This window comes from Asparagus officinalis, chromosome 7 (assembly GCF_001876935.1).
Source record: "Asparagus officinalis chromosome 7, Aspof.V1, whole genome shotgun sequence".
Lineage (NCBI taxonomy): Eukaryota > Viridiplantae > Streptophyta > Magnoliopsida > Asparagales > Asparagaceae > Asparagus > Asparagus officinalis.
The window spans coordinates 96,881,215-96,894,889 of NC_033800.1; the positions used below are offsets into that span (position 1 = coordinate 96,881,215).

The window sequence follows — 13,675 nt, forward strand, 5'->3', positions numbered from 1 at the left end:
TCCATTGAGAAGTTTTCTAAACTCTATTTCTAGCTTCATATCTATTTGTTTGTTTATCATTTTATTAAAGCTAGTTTTATATTGAGTTTAAGATTTGATTAATCTCTTTGTTACACACACCCACATTGAGCTTTTAGTATTTACATACATAGTATATTAGGGTTGTGAGAGATTGTAACATTGAGTCGTGCTTAATTGAGTTCTCGCTTTGTATTAGAGAATAAATCTTTTGTTGTTACATTGTTAGTGTTGTAAAGTTTTCGGTGAGCTAGAAAACTGAGTGTGATGTGTAGACTTTGATCGGTGAGCGTTAAAAACCGACATTGTGAGAGTGTGAATTGTGAAGTTTTCGGTTAAGTAGAAAACCGAGTGTGAGGTATGGACGTTGATCGGTGAGCATTAAAAATCGATATTGTGAGGTGTAAACATTATTCGGGTGAGCGTAAAAAACCTGGTTGTGATAGTGGATTTCTTCACGGGAGTGGGGAACGGAGACGTAGGACTGAAGGTCCGAACTCCGTGATCATATCGTGTGTTTGAGTTTGCTTTGGCGCACTTCTCTTATGTTTATATTTCTTATCGTCATTATCCATTGCTCATTATTTATATCATCCACTATCTTGTTTATTTTGTTTACCCTTGTGTATATCACTTAACCTAGCTCACATATCTTGTTGTATTTTATACTTGCTAGGATAACTTGTTAATTGACATAAAATCGGATTAGATTAGCATAAGACCCTAATCACCCCCCTCTAGGGTCTAACAATACCGATTTTTCTATAGGAATTTTTTTTTCATTTTATTTTCTTTCAAAGCAAACAACAGAAACCCACTTTCTCTCTCAATTTACTTTTCTTTCTCTCCCTTTCTCTCAAACCAAACACAGCTATAAGGGAGGGAAATTTTCCACCATTTATTTTCGCGAAAAAAGAGAAAAAAAAACACCAAAACCCCCCAAAACCCCCGTTCTCTCTCTCTCTCTCTCTCTCATCAGAAAACCACCACCATCGGTAATTTCCCCTTCTTTGAACTTGCTGCTGCATTGGAGTTTGCCGCCTCCGTCGGAGTTCACCGCCACCATCTAGCCCTGAAGTTTGCTGCTGTCATTGACCCTGTAGTTTGCCGCCGAATCCCAATAAAAAAACCCTAGTTCTTCCTCTCCAAATCGGATCTCGCGGCCTCTCCTCCTCATTTTCGCCGGACACCTGACTTGTAAGTCCTCTACCTCTCAAGCTCATTCAAATTTTTGCTAGCATTATTCCAAAATCTTCACCTTTTTCTTGTTCTTAAGATGTTTGTTTGGTTTCGGACTGCAAAATTACCACCCTCCTAAAAAAATTGCGTTTTCTCAATTCACGAGTTGAGTTAGGGTTTATTAGGAACTGGCAAAAATTTTATTAGTTAACTCTTTCTTCTGCTAAATTGGGTATTTTGTCCATAACCACTAGAGCTTTGGTGGAATATTCATGCTGTAATTCAGAAATACTGTTGCTAGCAATACTTTTGCACGAGGAACACAACCTATGACTTCTAATGGGTTGGGCGAACATTTACAGAAGGTGCCTACAGGTGTTCGCCGTTGCTTTGGTGATCTACTTGGACTATAAGGTTCATTAGTCCCTCCTGATTCTATTTGTTCTCTCTTTTATTAGTTTGCATGTTTGCTTGAACTCGGAAAACCATCCTCGAGTTTTATGTTTTGTTGTTGTAGGCTTAAACGCTTGCTGAATCTGATATTACAGCTAAAAGGTTTGTGGATGAAACTTGGCCAGTATTTGCCTACTCGAGCCGTTGTGCTTCTTGAGAGGCTTATATAAACACCCTCAGACAGTTGCAGGATTCTCTTCCTCCTCGTCCTCTGAAAGAGGTGAGTTATGCTCATTAAAAAAATGACATATGCAGATTTGATATCTTTTTTGGAGATGGATGTGTAAGGTTCTTTTTTTACTGGTTATTCACGTGCCCGAGTCTTAATTAAGTTCATGCCTTGTGATCAACTTTTGAACATCATGACAAACTACACAAGTGCTTAGCACCTTTCGTTGTCCCTTTTTGTATCATTATGCAAAAGGTAATTCTTATTTTGCATATGTTAGTCATAAGAGATGGAATTGTCTTTTGAGTTAGTACACTAATTTTGGTATGGAGTTATGACAGATTTCACCAACTCAATATCAAATGTCCCTTTTTATAACTAGATGCACCTTTGGTCTCCATTTCTTTCTTTCTTGAAAATGGATATTCTTACTGTTGAAGGATCTAATACCCTTTTGGTAAGTTATTCTACAATGAATGATTTATTGCCCCCCACCCCCACTCTTCCCCCTCCTTCGTCTCTTTGCTTGCTAACATGTTGGCCTTGAAGTCCCATTATGTTTCCTTTTTCTTATCAAAGATGTTTTCTTGTATTCTACTTTAAACTCTAAACTTTGATTTTAATTCTTACTTTCTTGGAAGGGAAGAAATGAGAAGTCTATGCAGTGTGGGAAGGAGAGTTTTTTTTAAGTCATAATAGATGAATACAGAAATAGTTTCTCTCTTCATTGGACATATAATTCAGTAACTTTAGTAGAATCATCAGAATCTTACAGTAAGGATCTTAAAGGTCTACTAGGAAAGAAAATGGGACAATATCGAAATTTAGATCACATAGTATTTTTGTTTAATTTATCTACTTGATTAAGAAGTCATCTCTCAGGTAAAGTTGTGAGAATCTATCAGCTATTGCATATACTGAGGTCATAAGCTAGCATGTTTATAAATATGTAAGTCCTCTTTTTCTTATCCTTTTTCTCTTGAATAAGATCTTCCTGTCTGCGCAGGTTCGCCGAACCCTAAAGAAGGAGTTTGGAAAAATCCATCAGTGATCTTTTTTGTAATTTTCTTGAAACACCTCTTGCAACAGCATCCGTATGTTTGCATTAGCATATGGTTATCGATACGGAATGATTTATACCCAATTTTGCATGATAAACTTTAGTTTCAAGAAATATTTCGGTTTTGGTAGTTCTAAACGACGATAGATTAATCATCATTCGGCTTGCACAAATAACAACAATATGTTGCACATTCTATTTTGGATTTTTGGCTCTGTAAAACTTGTGGACTTTGTGTCACTATCTTGTGTTAGTTTAACTATATGAGAAATTTAGTTCCTTAGTTTCTCCTTATAGGACATTGACTCTTTTTCACTAGTAGCTTGAATCTTATCTATGTTTTAGAATAAACTGTTGACCCTATAGTTTTGATGATGATTTGTCAAACAATTTATCGCTAATATATTCTCTAGTTTTGTTTTTATGTTTCTCTTTACAGGTATTTCAACACACGACAATCAAGCGTTAAAGATTTAAGTTCATATGTGTGGAGTTACCTAGGTATAGGAGTAGTTTACTTACATATATTATATGTTTATATTCAAGCTCAATATATGTAAACTTAACACGATTTTTGACGTTTTCTATCATATAAATGATTTTTCATCAAACGCTATTACAATATCTTTTATTTCATATTTATAGATCATTCATACTTTATTATATATATATAATATATGCATGATATATATATACATGTTTATAAGTCATATCAAAATTTTCATATTAATAAAATACAGGTTTTACAAACACTTTTCAAAAACAGTGTGTTTTTGCAAACGAAAATTATTTTTCCAAAAATTTATTTTCTAACATGTTCATTTTATCATTTAGAAACTTTTCCCAAAGTTTTATTATTTTTGGAATTGATTTGCTATTTTTAAAGTATTTTCAAAATCAGTCCAAAAACCTGTCATATGCCTGTATCAGTTTGCGGTCGACCGCCACGGTCGACCGCCAACAACAATTTTTCTTACTATGGTTTTTATGTGCTCGCGGTCGACCATGACGGTCGACCGTGAAACCATCCAGAGACTTTCGCGGTCGACCGTCAACTTTTAATTTCCAAACTCAGACTTTTTGTGCTTCGCGGTCGACCGTCGAACTCATGATTGTATTCCAACGGTTAGTTTCTGATCTAATTCTCTGGGGGCTTTTTGGTCTTTTCAAGTTAGTTTTTGCTGAGTTCTTGAGTGGGTATAAATACCCCATTGCTCTTCTATTTCAGTAACTAAGAAAATCAAGAGTTTTGTTTTTACAAGAAGTTTTAACAAAGGTTTAAGAGGCGTTTAAAGAGCTGTTAAGCTAATTTTCGTTAATCTACTTCAAGAGAAGTTTTCTACAACAAGAAGTGGCTTTCAATTCCTATTGGAATCATCATCTACTACTCTTCTTGTTTATTGAGAAATTTTCTAAACTCTTCCTTATATAGCTTACTATTTCATTTTCATTTATTTAGCTATATTTATTGAGTTGTATTATTTTCATTCACTGTTATCACACACACACACATATTGAGCTTAATATCTTCATACTATATAGTGTGGGTTGTGGGGTGTGATTTAGTGAGTGTGAGCTTCATTTGTGTTCTCATTTGTTGTTGAGAACAAATCATTGTATTTACCTTTTATTGTGAGAATCACTTGTAATACACTTGTACACCGAGAGAAGTGTGAGGCGTGGTCAAATCCAATAGGAGTGGTGTTGGTTGACGAACCTAGGGAGAGGTTGCATCCGAGCACTTGAGGAGGAGGACACATGCTAGGTTCCTACACTTAGTGTGTAAAGTGTGATTGCATAGTGTTTGTTGTGTGAGAGTTTTCGGTAAGCTTGTAAATCGAGTGTGTAGAAGTTCCGGCTTCCAAACCGGATTGTGATAGTGGAGATCTCCTCGAGGTGAGGAGCGGGGACGTAGGTCGTGGTGACCAAACCTTGTAAACATATCGTTTGTTTGTGTTTTGCTTAACGTTCCTTTTTATTTGTGCTTATTCATATCTCTCTTGCTCATATCTATCTTATATCATTCTTGCAAAAACAAATTAATCAATATTATTTTAATTGGCATTTAATCAGGATTAGATTAACATAAGATCCTAATCACCCCTCTCTAGGGTCTAACAATTGGTATCAGAGCTTGGTGTTCTTTGATTTAAGGACTAATCACCTTGAGTTAAAGATCCAAGTTATTGTTTTCGTGCTAATCTAGTGTTGATTGCTTTTTGCTTCTTACATATAATCATTATGGATATGTATGATGCATCTAATCTAGGTTATGCTATTAATATTGCTCCTCGTTTGGATATTTTTCCCTATGCTCAATGGCGTGTTAGATTCAAACTTTTTATTCAATCTAAACAATTCGATTTATGGGAAATTATTGAGGATGCCTATGTTGTTCCCATTTTGGAAAAATCCAAATGGAGTGAAAATGATAAAAGATTGTTTAACATGAACAAGCTCTTGTTAGAATATTTGCTTAATGCTTTTCACTCATCGTTTTCTAATAAATTTGTTCATTTTGATAGTGCTTACGCCTTATGGAAATTTATTGAAGCACATGAAGGAGACTCGGAGGCTATTCAAAAAGCGTTGGAAGATCGCGCTTTAAGCTCTAAGGAAGCCTCATCTCCATGTACAATACCACTAGGTGATAACCCTAGTGAGGTATGCAATCTTGATAACAATGATATTATTACTTTTGATGAACTTGCTCTTGAGTTTGAAAAATTACACAATTGCTATATTGATGTAAAGAGTAAGTATATAAATATGAAATCCACTCATGAAACACTAGCCACTAAGTTTAATTTTATATTACAAATGAAAATATAATTCTTAAAGAATGCAATGAAAAATTGAGAATTGAAAATGATAGTTTGCTTCATGAAAAATGTGATGCTATGTTAGAAGTAGATAAGTTAAAATCTATGATGAGAAATATTGTTTATCCTACTTCTAGTAGCAATGCTTGTATGCACAATGATGAGTTGAATCAAATGAGAAAACGCATATCCACCTTAGATTCAACGCTAAACACTTGTATTGCTAATAATAAAAAGCTTATGGACTTATGTGCAAAGTTCAATGTTAATTCTTCTAAGAATATTCACTATGCACATATGTATGACAAAATTTACAAATGTTTTATTTACGGTCTTAAATGCCATTTAGCTTAATTTTGTCATAATGCACCAAAAATTGACAAGCCTATTCATGATTGTGCATCCCATCAATCTTCTTCATAATTTTGTCATAATGCACCAAAAATTGACAAGCCTATTCATGATTGTGCATCCCATCAATCTTCTTCATCACATACACATGTACACACACATAGTGTAAATCATAAACATGCTCATGTGTACAAATGTGATTATTGTGGTCGTTTTGGTTATTTGACCATGTTTTGTTTCGATTTGAAAAGAAATTCTCGTTTGCAAAATAATTACAAAGAAAAATCTACTTTTGCAAATGAACCACGTGCATTTCATTTCCGTCAACGCAAACCATTCAAACCTCTACATTGCATAAATTGCAATCGTATGGGTCATGTTTACGATTTTTGTTTTGACCGTATCGGTGCACAAAATACGCCAAAGCGGGTTCATAACCCTAGGGCCTTGGATTTAAATGATAGGGGTCATGTCCCAAATTTTAGTGGTACCAAAATGATTTGGGTACCAAAATGAGTTTTGAAACTATCGTTGTGATTTTTTTTGTTTGTTTTGTTGTTTTATAGTTGTTTTGAATTGTAATGATGATTTAGTTTTTTATTAAGCATTTAGTTTTTTATTAAGCTAAAATAAAATATTTTCATGATTTAAATAACTAAGATCTTCTCATATATTCTTATATATGTATAATAAACATAAAACAAATTTTTATCTAAGTCCAAATTATATTTCTCTGAAATTCCAGAATATTAAAATTACCTATGCTCTTATTTTTTGTCGCGGTCGACCGCCACGGTCGACCGTCGAAGTTTTTGGAAGTTGTTACGGTCGACTGCCATGGTCGACCATAAGAAAATTTTTTCTGTTTCTGTTCATTTCGTTATCGGGTTTCGGTTTCAATTGGATATTCTCTTCTGAACCCGACTTGTTCTCCACCATTGATCTCAGTCATGCTCAGATCCAGACAGCTCCTTCTTCATCTCAAAACCCGACCCTCCTCTTCTTCCTCATTTCGAAAATTTTCCCTCCAAATCAGAGTTCTTCCTTCGGTCGCCCGCAGCTTCTCTTCGGTCGACCGCGACCACCCTTTCATCAAATCTCGTGTTGGAATTTTGCTGGGTAATCTCTCACCTTTTAATTTATTTTCTTGCTCTAGAGTTTCAATATTTCTATTCTAGGGTTTTGGTTTAGAGTTTGTTCATTTGTACATATTGTGCTTTATTTTTTTTTAGGGTTTTCAATTTCTGTCAAATTTCATATCTTTTCAAAACCCTAATTGATCATATCTGTCAAAATGCCTCCTAAGAAAAGATCTAAGCCTGAGTCTGGTTTCTCATCCTCCATTGCCTCCCATTATGAGGATTATCTTCTGTTTAAAACCGTAGTTAAGAAATATAGGGAGCTGTACAAACTGAAAATCCTGCCTACTAGATATATCAAGTATGATCAATTAGCTATGTATGACACTCATACGATTCTACATGATGTTGGGTTGGCTAAACTGTTAGATGTGGAACGTAAAGTTCCTCATTACCCTTTCCTCGTTTATTTGTTTTATACAAACTTATCTGTATCATCTTCTGCTGATGCTCTCCAAACCATCACCACATCTGTTAAAAATATTCAGATTTCATTTTCTGTCGACAAGCTTGCGGGAATTCTTAAGATTCCAACAAGTGACGTTGAACTTATGTCTATCGATCACACCGATCAGGCTGTGAACGATATCTTGTTTAAACCCGGTTGCACCTATCCTATGAACAACAAATCACTAAATCCCACCGCTAAAATCATAGCTCGTATTGTTGCTCATAATCTCATTCCCAAAACCGGTAGCTTTGATCATTTTTCTCCTGATAAGGTTAATGCTGTTTATGCCATTTTTGCCAAAATAAAAGTGAATTGGGCAAATGTTTTTCTTAAGAACATGGCATGCAAGCATCACAAATTTCTTTCTTTTGGCAGTTTCATCACCCTCATTCTTCAACACTTCGGTGTTGCTCTCACCAATGAACCCAAAGTTGATCTGGGTAAGGAATACTTTAATAGAGTCTCTTTCTCCCGTATGCAACTTTCTGACTCCTTATCTGATCCTGCTAAGCCATCATCTTCTCAGTCTAGAGCTTCCACCTCCTCCACTTCTGATATCTGTGCCCGTTTGGATCGTCTCGAGACTCAGGTCTCAACTATTCAGAGGGATGTTAGGACTCTTCTATCTTATCAGCGTCAGTCTCTTGGGATTCCGGATCCATCTTCCAGTTCTGATTCTGAGGAGGGCTCTGCTGATGGATCTGCGTCAGGTTCTGGTTCGGGATCTGCTTCCGGATCTGATGATGATGGTGGTGATTGACTTTTATTGTTGGCTTTCATGCTCATTGTTATGTATTGGTGAAACAAAACTCGCTACTTATATTTTTATTTTTATTTTTAGTTTTTGACTCTATGTTTGTGTGGAAAACTATGTGACTTTGTGAAACAATTTGTGTATGGTTTGTAGAATTATGGAACAAATTATGTTTGTGGAAAACTATGTAGTATTTGGTGATTAAGTGATGATTTGTGATTTATTTGGTCTATATATTGTTTATGGTTGTATTTGGATGGATATGGTTGCTTAGCTCCTATGTATGAATATGATCTTTATATATCATCTATGCAAATTGACAGAGGGAGCTTTAGCTGTATTTTTGTTTATTATCTGTGCTTGTATGCAGGGGGAGCATTGCTCCTATTCAGTATATATTTATTTTTTCCCTTTTTGATGTTGTCAAAGGGGGAGAAAATCTAATGTGGTTTATATGTTTGAATCATGATATATATGATCTATATGTTTAACTCATATTGTATGTGGTTTATCAGTATATATTTCATATCAATAAATAAATTGTTTTCCATCATCAAAAATGGGGAGATTGTTGACCCTATAGTTTTGATGATGATTTGTCAAACAATTTATCGCTAATATATTCTCTAGTTTTGTTTTTATGTTTCTCTTTACAGGTATTTCAACACACGACAATCAAGCGTTAAAGATTCAAGTTCATATGTGTGGAGTTACCTAGGTATAAGAGTAGTTTACTTACATATATTGTATGTTTATATTCAAGCTCAATATATGTACACTTAACACGATTTTTGACGTTTTCTATCATATAAATGATTTTTCATCAAACGTTGTTACAATATCTTTTATTTCATGTTTACAGCTTATTCATACTTTATTATATACATATAATATATGCATGATATATATATACATGTTTATAAGTCATATCAAAATTTTCATATTCGTAAAATACAGGTTTTACGAATACTTTTCAAAAATAGTGTGTTTTTGCAAACGAAAATTATTTTTCCAAAAATTCCTTTTCTAACATGTTCATTTTATCATTTAGAAACTTTTTCCAAAGTTTTATTATTTTTGGAATTGATTTGCTATTTTTAAAGTATTTTTAAAATCAGCCCAAAAACCTGTCATATGCCTGTATCAGTTTACGATCGACTGCCACGGTCGATCGTCAGCAGCAATTTTTCTTACTATGACTTTTATGTGCTCGCGGTCGACCATGACGGTCGACCGTGAAACCATCCAGAGACTTTCGCGGTCGACCGCCAACTTTTACTCGCGGTCGACCATGACGGTCGACCGTGAAACCATCCAGAGACTTTCGCGGTCGACCGCCAACTTTTAATTTCCAAACTCAGACTTTTTGTGCTTCGCGGTTGACCGCCACGGTCGACCGCTGAACTCATGATTGTATTCCAACGGCTAGATTCTGATCTAATTCTCTAGGGGCTTTTTGGTCTTTTCAAGTTGGTTTTTGCTGAGTTCTTGAGTGGGTATAAATACCCCATTGCTCTTTTATTTCAGCAACTAAGAAAACCAAGATTTTTGTTTTTACAAGAAGTTTTAACAAAGGTTTAAGAGGTGTTTAAAGAGCTGTTAAGCTAATTTTCGTTAATCTACTTCAAGAGAAGTTTTCTACAACAAGAAGTGGCTTTCAATTCCTATTGGAATCATCATCTACTACTCTTCTTGTTTATTGAGAAGTTTTCTAAACTCTTCCTTATATAGCTTACTATTTTATTTTCATTTATTTAGCTATATTTATTGAGTTGTATTATTTTCATTCACTGTTATCACACACACATATTGAGCTTAATATCTTCATACTATATAGTGTGGGTTGTGGGGTGTGATTTAGTGAGTGTGAGCTTTATTTGTGTTCTCATTTGTTGTTGAGAACAAATCATTGTATTTACCTTTTATTGTGAGAATCACTTGTAATACACTTGTACACCGAGAGAAGTGTGAGGCGTGAGATGGGGTCAAATCCAATAGGAGTGGTATCGGTTGACGAACCTAGGGAGAGGTTACATCCGAGCACTTGAGGAGGAGGACACGGGCTTGGTTCCTACACTTAGTGTGTAAAGTGTGATTGCATAGTATTTGTTGTGTGAGAGTTTTCGGTAAGCTTGTAAACCGAGTGTGTAGAAGTTCCGGCTTCTAAACCGGATTGTGATAGTGGAGATCTCCTCGAGGTGAGGAGCGAGGACGTAGGTCGTGGTGACCGAACCTTGTAAATATATCGTTTGTTTGTGTTTTGCTTAGCGTTCCTTTTTATTTGTGTTTATTCATATCTCTCTTGCTCATATCTATCTTATATCATTCTTGCAAAAACAAATTAATCAATATTATTTTAATTGGTATTTAATCAGGATTAGATTAGCATAAGAACCTAATCACCCCCCTCTAGGGTCTAACATAAACAAGCTCATGAGCCAGAGAAAAATGTAATCTAGTGCTGCTAACCATGATTCTCAAGTTACTAGTTTACACTTGCAATTGTGACTTTACACCATTGGCTAATTAGCATAGAGAATGTGGATAGTAGTTACTACATATAAATTATATAGAGTTATGGACTCCTTACTTGTTTCTTTAAGAAACCAAAACAAGTGGCCTAAAAAAGTTTATTAACTAGATCAAAAGACGCAGAAGCAACAATAGAAGCATTAGAAAATAAAACAGACTTTGGGCATTTGGGATGCCTTACTTTTGGGAGCTTAAAGTTATGCGGGCTTTTGGCGGCTTTTGGCTTTTATGAAAAAATTCTTATAAAAGTTGTATGAGTAGAATGATTATTTACTTGGTCAAACCTACCTTATATTTAATTGTAAGTTTTAGAATTAATACGATTCATTGGAATTATTCATTTATTTTGAGCAGGTTGAAATAACCATCTTAGATCTTAAATATTTGTTTGTAAATATTTGCCCCGTTAGTAGGGTTGATTACCTTTATTGTTATTATTATCCCTTAGGTAGTTTTTTGGTGGAAAGTGAAGACCTCAATTTGCTAGTCTAGATATATTGGAGTTTGGGAAGACACTGAATACGACAAGTTAAAATGCATGATTTGATGAGGCATGTATGCTAGATTGGGCTTTTATGCTTAGATGCTCTTTATCTTCAATTCGAATCGATGGAAATGGAAAATCACCATGATGACTATTTAAAAGAGAAGAACTTTTGAAACACATGGTTGTTTATTCAGGATATTAGGGCTGGAGATAGATGAACAGGTGATTCGGTTGTTACCTAGGATATGACCGATAGAATTCAGGAACACATCTAGTCACGGATCTAATACATGTGCACTAACATCTGTTGTAAACTAAAATTTATTAAAATCTAGAAATCATGACTAAAGATTGTGATCATGTATATTAAATAGAATACATTCATCAGCCAACAAAAAACTAGAATACAATCAATAGGATTCTAAATTATCTGATCAAACCATATATGATTTATGATTTACAAATCGAAAGTTCTAAATACGAAGAAATGCACAATTCACAAAAGCTGCACAAAATTTATTTTTGTCATGTGTATGTTTTTGGTTTAATGAATATGATATATGTACACCTAAAACTTTTTATAGAATGTGTAGCATTTCTTAAATAATTTTAAAATTTTTTGATACTGCTTTATTCTGGTTATACAGGAACTTGGATTTGATTATCTTGGAAGCAGAGAGCATATTGTAATGAGGTTACAAGCAAAGTGGAATATTTAAACAGTTGTTTCCTTCTTTCTTTTCTTTCACCTTTTCTTCTCTTTCGATTGTGTTTCTTTTTTTCCTTCATGGATTACAAGCGAATTGGAATATTTAAACAGGCTTTTGAGTGTTGACTTGGAAATGAAAATGAATGTAAATAGTTTGTAATGAGAGCAAATTCTTTGTTTATCATAATAGGCAACTTGTTTGGAGTATAATTTGATGTTTGGTTTCTTTGTTGATATGAATGAGAGTAATTTTTTTTTGTGGATGTTCAGATTCAGTGTAGGCTTGTAGTTGATAGAAAAGATATTACTTTTGGCGATGCAAATTAGTCGACAAAAGTATACTTTTTACCGATGCATAATTACGTGTTGCCAAAAATTATACTTTTGTCAACGCTAATTTGCGTCACTAAATTTTTAACTTTTAGCGACGCACTAATTTGCGTCACTAAAAGTAACACTTTTGCCGACGCTATTTTGCGTAGCCAAAAGTAATATCTTTTACCGATGTTATTTTGCGTCGCCAAAGAAATAGTTTTTAGCGACACTTCATTCTGCGTCGCTAAAAGATACACTTTTGCTGACGCTAACTTGCGTCGCCAAAAGTATAAATTTTAGCGACAAACAGTTTTGCGTCGCTAAAAGCTATACTTTTGCCGACGCTTCATGCGTCGCCAAAAGTACAAGTTTTGCCGATGTACTTTGGCATATAAAAAATTCTGCATACTTTTGCCAATGCAAAAAAGTATGCGTCACTAAAAGATGTACTTTTCCCGACGCATGAAGCGTCGCCAAAAGTGTTGACTTTTACCGACACAGTGTGTTTACGTCGCCAAATATTTTCCTTGACGCACTTTTGGTGGCGCGTTAGCGACGCTGTATTTTGCGCCGGGAAAGATTTTTCCCGATGTTTTTAAAACTTTTGCCGACGTTTTTGTTTCGTCGGCAATGCTGTATTTTCTTGTAGTGACATTATTACCTTCATTTTGCTGTTTTGTACCTACACCTGTTGTTTGATTCCACTAGAGAGATATTACTGTGATGGTGAAACGTGTTATTGCACAGTGTGGGTGCTTGGTAGGTTTAACATCATTGGGTTCACTTTGGACTGCAGTCTTGTGTGAAACCAAGGACATCACATTTGGTTGTATATATATTGAAAAGAAATGAAACAAAACAAGCCATCTACTCTATTTTTCCCAAATCTGTTCTTAATAAGAAAAATGCATAAGAAAGATGCATAAAAGAATCAAGCATAAAATTCCTAGTATGTGCACAGATATCCTCATCCTTTACTATGTATCCTCATTCTTTGCATATTAAAGGAGATGATTCCTAAACTTGCAATTTCTATGAGCTCTTAGAACAAAAATGAGTTGTCTACAATTGAAGAATGTCAGCCTTTACTTTCTTCATCTATGACACTTTTTCACCAAATTGATCTACATAGTTCGTTCGATATCAAAATTCACTAAATTTATTTATTTTTACTTCTTCTAAATGGATATACTGTTTGACTATGTTAATTCAGACAAAATTGCCACGACTACTAAT

The 13,675-nt window shown here is 34.6% G+C and overlaps 1 long non-coding RNA gene across 2 annotated transcripts; it reads left to right on the forward strand.

The window, feature by feature from the left end:
- On the forward strand, positions 796-12,279 carry LOC109850548. Of its 2 annotated transcripts, XR_002249466.1 has the most exons (5): positions 796-1,215; positions 1,452-1,611; positions 1,715-1,870; positions 2,826-2,878; positions 12,063-12,279. It is a non-coding gene; the product is annotated as an uncharacterized LOC109850548 (long non-coding RNA). The 2 variants fall into 2 exon arrangements; XR_002249465.1 differs by lacking the exon at positions 12,063-12,279 and having other exon boundaries at positions 2,826-3,225.